This window comes from Carlito syrichta, unplaced genomic scaffold (assembly GCF_000164805.1).
Source record: "Carlito syrichta isolate Samal-C Ts95f unplaced genomic scaffold, Tarsius_syrichta-2.0.1 Scaffold153687, whole genome shotgun sequence".
NCBI classification, from domain to species: Eukaryota; Metazoa; Chordata; class Mammalia; order Primates; family Tarsiidae; genus Carlito; species Carlito syrichta.
The window spans coordinates 21,398-28,994 of NW_007097783.1; positions in this window are offsets into that span (position 1 = coordinate 21,398).

Below are 7,597 nucleotides of genomic sequence, written 5' to 3' on the forward strand. Positions count from 1 at the left end.
GGCGCTTCGGGGGGGGTCTCGCCGGCCCTTGGGTGCGGAGGGTGGGCCGCGGGAGAGAGCCCCGGTCGCGAGGCGATTTCAGAAATGCAGGCGAGGGGAGGAGCCCGCCCCGCAGCGACGACGGCGGGGAAGGGCTAGAGGCCCGCCGAGGACCCGCCTCCACCACCTGGGGTCGCTGGGCTGACGGGGGCCAGGCGGGGGGGCGAGGAGGGGCTGGCGGGGGCAGTCGCTCCCCACACCCTGCTTCGCAGACTGGGGCAGCGCCCCTCAGGAGTCCGACCCGGCCAGTCGCTTCCGGCACTGAGAGCCGGAGTCGCCGGGCCCCGCAGGAAGGTCCTGATGCGCGGCCATCTGCTGCCCAGCCTGGAGCCAGCGCGGCCGCTCGGGCTGTGCAGACGGCGTAGCCACCGAGCTCCCCAACACACCAGCAGGCTGCGCAGGCCCCGCACCCGGCTGAGCTTTGGAGATATTCGAGACTGGTGACATCTCGGCAGAAGTCCTGGCCGCGTGTCTCTCTCTCTCTCTCTGTCTCCCCGCTCCACCTCCCTCCCCTTCACTTGGAGTCAGAACTGTTTATCTCGAGTCCAAATGTTGATGACCAAATACATCCACCGTTGAGTCGAGTCCTCTCCGGCCCCGTGCTTGGCATTTTTCATGAGTTCTTTCCTGTGATCCCGAGTTCTACCACTTTCGTTGCTTTTGCCTTGCAGCACTACCTGTAAAACGGGTATTATTGGATATTTTGACTCAATTTTTTTTTTTTTTTTGAGTCGGTGTCTCACTCCGTCGCCCAGGCTGGAGGGCAGTGGCACCCTCACGGCCACCCCCAGCGTCGACCCGCTGGGCCCCGGCGACCCTTCCGCCTCAGCCTTCCCAGTAGCCGGAACTGCAGGCGCGCGCTACCACGCCCGGCTAATTTTTGTTTTATTGTAGAGACAAGGTCTCGCCAAGTTGCCCGGGCTGGTCTCGAACCCCCGGGCTCAGGCAGTCCGCTAGCCTTGGCTTCCCAAAGTGCTGGGATTACAGGCTGAGCCACCGAGCCCGGCCTTGACTCAAATTTTAAACTTAGAGGGGCGATTTCAGGTACAGTGTTTATTTTACTAATTCATATGCAATATTTAAATCTTAAAAGTGTTCACCCATAAACCACCTGAAATCACCTCGTGTTTCACCAGTGGAATTTTTTTTTTGAGTTGGAGTCTCACTTTGTCGCCCAGACTGGAGTGCAGTGGCCGCTCCCGGCCCCCGCAGCCTCGACCCGCTGGGCTCCAGCGATCCTTCCGCCTCAGCCTTCCAAGTAGCTGGAACTACAGGCGCGCGCTACCACGCCCGACTCATTTTGATTTATTGTAGAGACGAGGTCTCGCCAAGTTGCCCGGGTGGGTCTCGAAGGAATATTTTTTAGATTGGTAAACTGAGACTCGTGGAGATTAAGTGTCCTGCCAACGGTGATGAAATAGGCCAAACTAGTTCTTTAGTGAAACACTGGAAATTTCCTCAAGCCAGACATTATTGACTATAAATAAAGAATGCAACCCAAAAGTAAAAAAAAAAAAAAAATTTTTTTTGCAACCTAGAGAGGTTCAAACAGGGCAATTCCCAGTACGCAGAAACAGGAACACACGAATCTGCCCAAGCCACTGGTATAGGGCAGGGATGGGAAGGTAGGGATTTTCTGAGTCTCCCATCTCTGAAATGAAGATAAAAGCAAAGGCTACCTCATACAGTCCCTGTGAGAATTTTTTTTTTTTTTTTGAGTTGGAGTCCCACTCCAACTGGAGTCGCCCAGGCTGGAGTGCAGGAGCATGCTCACGGCCACCCCAACATCAACCTGGGCTCCAGCGATCTTTCTGCCTCGCCTTCCAAGTAGCCAGAACTACAGGTGCACAGTACCATGCCCGGCTAATTTTTTTTTTTTTTTAATTGTAGAGATGAGGTCTGGTCAAGTTGCCCAGATGGGTCTTGAACCCACAGGCTCAGGCAATCCACTTGCCTCGGCCTCCCAAAGTGCTGGCATTACAGGCTGAGCCACCGAGCCCCTGTGAGATTTAAATGAGATAAAGCAGAGAGTTTAGCACGGTACTTGGCTTGGCACATCGCAAGCATCAATAAGTCTTTACTGGGGTTTTTTGTTGTTGTTGTTTGTTTGTTTTGAATTAGAGTATCTGTCACCCAAGCTGGAGTGCAGTAGCCGGCTCATGGCCACTGCAGCCTCGACCTGCTGGACTCAGGTGATCCTTCTGTCTCAGCCTTCCAAGTAGGTGGAATTACAAGTCACCATGCCCGGCTAATTTTTTGATTTATTGTAGAGATGAGGTTTTGCCAAGTTGCCCACTCTGGTCTCGAACCTGTGGGCTCAGGCAATCTTCTCACCTCAGCCTCCCAAAGTTCTGGGATTATAGGTGTAAGCCACTGTACCCGGCAATCGTTACTGTTATAAAAAGTTGAATAGCAGAACTCGGGTCGTGCCTGTGGGTGGCTTCTTTCCAGAATGTCTAAAGTTCCACAAATGCTGCTCTCCTTATGCTACTATTGCCACCAATTTGGTGTGTGTTTTTCCAGACTTTTCCTATACACACATATGGACATGGACACACATGTGGAGTTACAGAATATTTGGGTCATTGTTAATGTTGTCATTGTTAAACTCATAGAAAAGAAAAGTGCTACAGTTACTCTATAGCTTGCTTTTTAAATTTAACCATGGAATTTGGAAATCTTTCCATATCAGCATATATAAATCTGTTTTATTCTTCTTAAGAGTCTCACCAGTATTTATTTACTTCTTTACATATTTGTTTTTTAGAGAAGGAGTCTCACCATGTTGCCCAGGCTGGACTCAAACTCCTGGGCTCAAGAGATCTTCCTCCCTCAGTCTCTTTTTTTTTTTTTTTTGAGTTGGAGTCTTACTCTGTCACCCAGACTGGAGTGCAGTGGCATGCTCCCGGCCACCGCAGCCTCGACCTGCTGGGCTCCGGCAATCCTTCCGCCTCAGCCTTCCAAGTAGCTGGAACTACAGATGTGTGCTACCATGCCTGGCTAATTTTTGATTTATTGTAGAGATGAGGTCTCACCAAATTGCGCAGGTGGGTCTCGAACCCCACAGGCTCAGGCAATCCACTCACCTCAGCCTCCCAAAGTGCTGCGATTACAGACTGAGCCACTGAGCCCAGCAACCCTCAGCCTCTTGAGTAGCTGGGACTACAGACTCAGGCCACCTCACCCAGGTTAAAATTACATGGTATTTCTCTTTTTTTTTTTTTTGAGATGGAGTCTCACTCTGTCGCCCAGACTGGAGTGCGGTGGCTGCTCCCGGCTACCGCAGCCTCAACTTGCTGGGCTCTGGCGATCCTTCCGCCTCGGCCTTCTGAGTAGCCGGAATTGCAGGCATGCGCTACCACGCCTGGCTGATTTTTTTAATATATTGTAGAGATGAGGTCCCGCCAAGATGCCCAGGCTGGTCTCGAACCCGTGAGCTCAGGCAATCCTCTCACCTCGGCCTCCCAATGTGCTGGGATTATAGGTGCAAGCCACTGGGCCCGGCCTTTAACACTCTATCATCATATTTTCATTCCTACATGTTCTTGGTTCTGGTTTTTGACCATTTATTTAGTTCTATTGATCTATTTCTTTATCAAGTATGAATTTTCAATATTGTAGCTTTATAATATACTTTGACGTCTGTTTAAAGGAAGTCTTCTTTTCTTTTTCTAAAATTTATTGATTCTTTTTGCATGTTTTTTCTTCCAGATAAACTTTAGAATTAATTTTCATGTCCTGTTAAAAATCCTGGTGGAATATTTATTGAGATTGTCTCAATGTATAGACTAATGTGGAAAGAACTGAAATATCTATAATAGTAAGTCTTTCCACCCAGGAACATATATCTTTCTTCACGTACTGAGATCTTTTTTATGGGCTTCAATAAAAATTTCTGGTTTTTTAATCAAATTTCCTAAGTTTCTTTTTGATGTGTTACAGTTTCATGAGTTTTTTTGCATATTATTAGCTTATATGTTGAGCATGCAACCAGCAAATAATTCAATATAAATTTTAACTGGTTATTGATAGTGCACAGAAACTTTGCTGACTCGTATATTTTGTAACCTGCCATCTGAATGAGATTTCACTAAAACCAATACTTTTATGAATGAGACTCTTGGGTTTTCAAGATAAACAATATAGTTTAATAATAAAAATATCAGGGGTGGCAGGGTGGGGGTGTGGAAAAAAACAAAATAATAAAAATAGAATAAAACTAGCAGGGCAGGGTGTGGTGGCTCAAGCCTGTAATCCCAGTACTTTGGGAGGCTGAGGCAGGAGGTTTGCTTGAGTCCAGGAGCTCAAGACCATCCTGGGCAACATAGTGGGACCACATCGCTACAAAAAAATAATTAAAAAATTAGTCGGGTGTGGTGTTATGTGCCTGAAGTCCCAGCTATTCGAGAGTCGGAGGTGGAAGGATGGCCTGAGCCCAGGAGGAAGAGGCTGTGGTGAGCTGTGACCAGGCCACTGCACTCCCGCCTGGGTGACAGGGTGAGGCCCGACTCAGAAAAAAAAAAAATCCAGACTCCAATGAATTAATTAACGTGCAATTACTTGTCATGTCTCTTAAGTCATCTTTAATCTAGAACAGTTCCCCTTCCTTATTTGGTGTCATGAAATTGACATTCTTGAAGAGCCTAGTCTTTGTAGAAGGTCTTACACTTTGGATTTATCTGGTTGTTTCCTAGTGATTACATTCAGGGTAAATATTTTGGTTAAACATTTGGGTGATGTTGTGTCCTCAGTATAGTGCCAATGTCTGGTATGAAATTTGATCATTTGATTGAAGCCCCAGTTTCTCTTGAATTCACTCTAATCAGGTTTTGTTCCCTCTGTTTCATCCAAACTGTTCTTCTTGGGATCGCCAATTACCTCCAAGTTGTCAAATGCAAAAGTCAGTGCTCAGACCTCTCTCTGCCTATCCGTCGTATTTGACACGGTAGACCACTTCCTCTCTTCCTCAGAGCGCTTTCTTCTTTCGACTTTGAGATGGCCTGATGTGTCTAATGTGTCTGGCTTTCTTCCTCTGTGCCTGTTTCTCAGTCTTCTCTGGAGCTCTCCTTCAGTTCCTAAACTCTAAACGTTGAGTGCCTCAGTCCTTGGACCTCTTCGCTAATTTCTGTCAAACCCACTCCCTTGGTGATTTCATCTAGCTTTAAGACCATATTTTTGCTGATGACGTCCACATTTGTATCTCCAGCCCAAAGCTCTTTCCTAAACCCCAACAGTGCACTTGGAATTTCCACTAGAGCCAGGCGCGGTGGCTCATGCCTGTAATCTCAGCCCTTTGGGAGGCACAGGCAAGAGGAATGCCTGAGCCCATGGGTTGAAAAACCAACCTGGGCAACATGGGGAAATCTCGACTCTACACTAAATCAAAAATTTAGCCAGGTACGGTGGCGAATGCCTGTGGTTCCAGCTACTCGGAAGGCTGAGGTGGAAGGATTGCCTGAGTCCAGCTGTTCGAGGCTGCAGTGGCTGTGAGCATGCCACTGCACTCCAGCCTGGGTGACAGAAAGACTCCGACTCAAAAAAAATAATAAAAAATTTCCACTAGAAAGTCAATAATTAAGTATCACAATGTTTTCTTTTCTTTTTTTAGAGGCAGGGTCTTGATAAAGTATCTTAATCTTAACACATCCAAAAACTGAATTTATATTCCTCCAAACTTGCTTCCCTGTCTTCCCTGTTTCAAGCCATAGGAACTTCACTTCACTCTTGCAGTTGCTCAGGTCAAAACCTTGGCCCCTGCTAGGCCGAGTGTGGTGGCTCAGACCTGTAATCCCAGCACTTTGGGAGGCCAAGGCAGAGGGATTGCTTGAGCCCAGGAGTTGGAGCCCAGCTTAGGCAACATAGACCTCATCTCTACAAAAAAGTTAGCCAGTCATGGTGGTGTGTGCCCACAGTCCCAGCTCCTTGGGAGGCCAAAAAGGAAGTTCAAAGGTGCAGTGAGCCATGATCATATCACTGCACTCCAGTCTGGGCTACAGAGTGAGACCCCCGAATCCAAAAAAACAAAACAAAACAAAAAACCCCCAAACTATCAGATTTTATCCTCCAGGAAACAGGGAAAACAAACAAACAAATGAACTCTGGCCCCATTAATCCCTCTTTTTCTCATGTCCACATCCACCAGCAAGTCCTGTCTTTATGAACTATCCAGAATGCCACATTGCACCACCTCCACTGCCACCGCTGAAGTCCAAGTCACTATATCGCGTCACATTTAGGTTACTGCAATAGCTTAATTGGTTTTCCTTCCTGCTCTACCCTTATTGCCCTCAGTCGATTCTCCACACAGAAGCTGGAGGGTTTTTTAAAACATAAGTCAGGCCATTTTATGCTTCTACTCAAAACTCTCCAGAGGCTTCCCATCTCACTCCGTGTCCTCGCAGGACCTATAACGTCCCACGTGCTCTGGCTCCCATGACGTCTCTGATTTCCCCCGACTTCTCTGCTTCCTCTCTCTGCTGCAGCCACACCCGCCTCCCTGTTGAACCTAGAACACATGAGGCTGGCTCCCTCAGTGGGACGCCGCAATAGGGCCTGGAATACTCTTCTCACATCCGTGTGTTGTGTGTATCGTGCTCTCTCATATTTTGGGGAACTTTACTTAAAAGACACCTCAGTGGTGCCTTCCCGGGCCACCCTAACTTCCAACATGCACTACCCACCTTGCAACACAACACTTGTTACCCCATTCTTTCTCTCTTTTTTTTTTTTGAGTTGGAGTCTCACTCTGTCGCCCAGACTGGAGTACAGTGGCCGATCCCAGCCACCGCAGCCTCGACCTGCTGGGCTCCAGCGATCCTTCTGCCTCAGCCTTCCAAGTAGCTGGAACTACAGGTGCGCGCTACCACGCCCGGCTGATTTTTTTATTTTATTGTAGAGATGAGGTCTCGCCAAGTTGCCCAGGCGGGTTTCGAACCCGCGGGCTCAGGCAATCCACTCACCTCAGCCTCCCAAGGCACGGGATTACAGGCAGAGCCACCAAGCCCGGCTCCCATTCTTTCTCTTTAGCACTTACTGTTATCTAATAAACGGTAGAGGGTACCCAACTCACGATGGTTTGACTTACAATTTTTCAACTTGATGGCAGTGCAAAAGTGACGTGCATTCAGTAGCAACCGTACTTAGAGCTCCCATACAACCATTATCGTCAACCCTTTATTTAAAAAATAGGCTTTGTGTTGGAAGGCTTTGCCCAACTACAGGCTATCCTAAGTGTCCTGAGCACTTTTAAGGTAGGCTAGGCTAGGTTGTGATATTCAGTAGGTGCACTACATGCGTTGTTGACTTAGATACTTTTGACTTAGGATGGGTTTATCAGCATGCAGCCCTATTTCTGAGGAGCATCTGTATTTACTTCGTGTGTTTTCCTCACTACAATGTAGCTCCATGAGGATAGGGGACTTTGCTTTGTCTACTTCTGTATCCCCATGGCAGTGCCTGGTATATAGGTGTTCCATAAATACTGAATAAATGAAAGAACGAATTAGCCGGGTGTGGTAGCGCGCGCCTGTAATTCCGGCTACTTGGAAGGCTGAGGCGG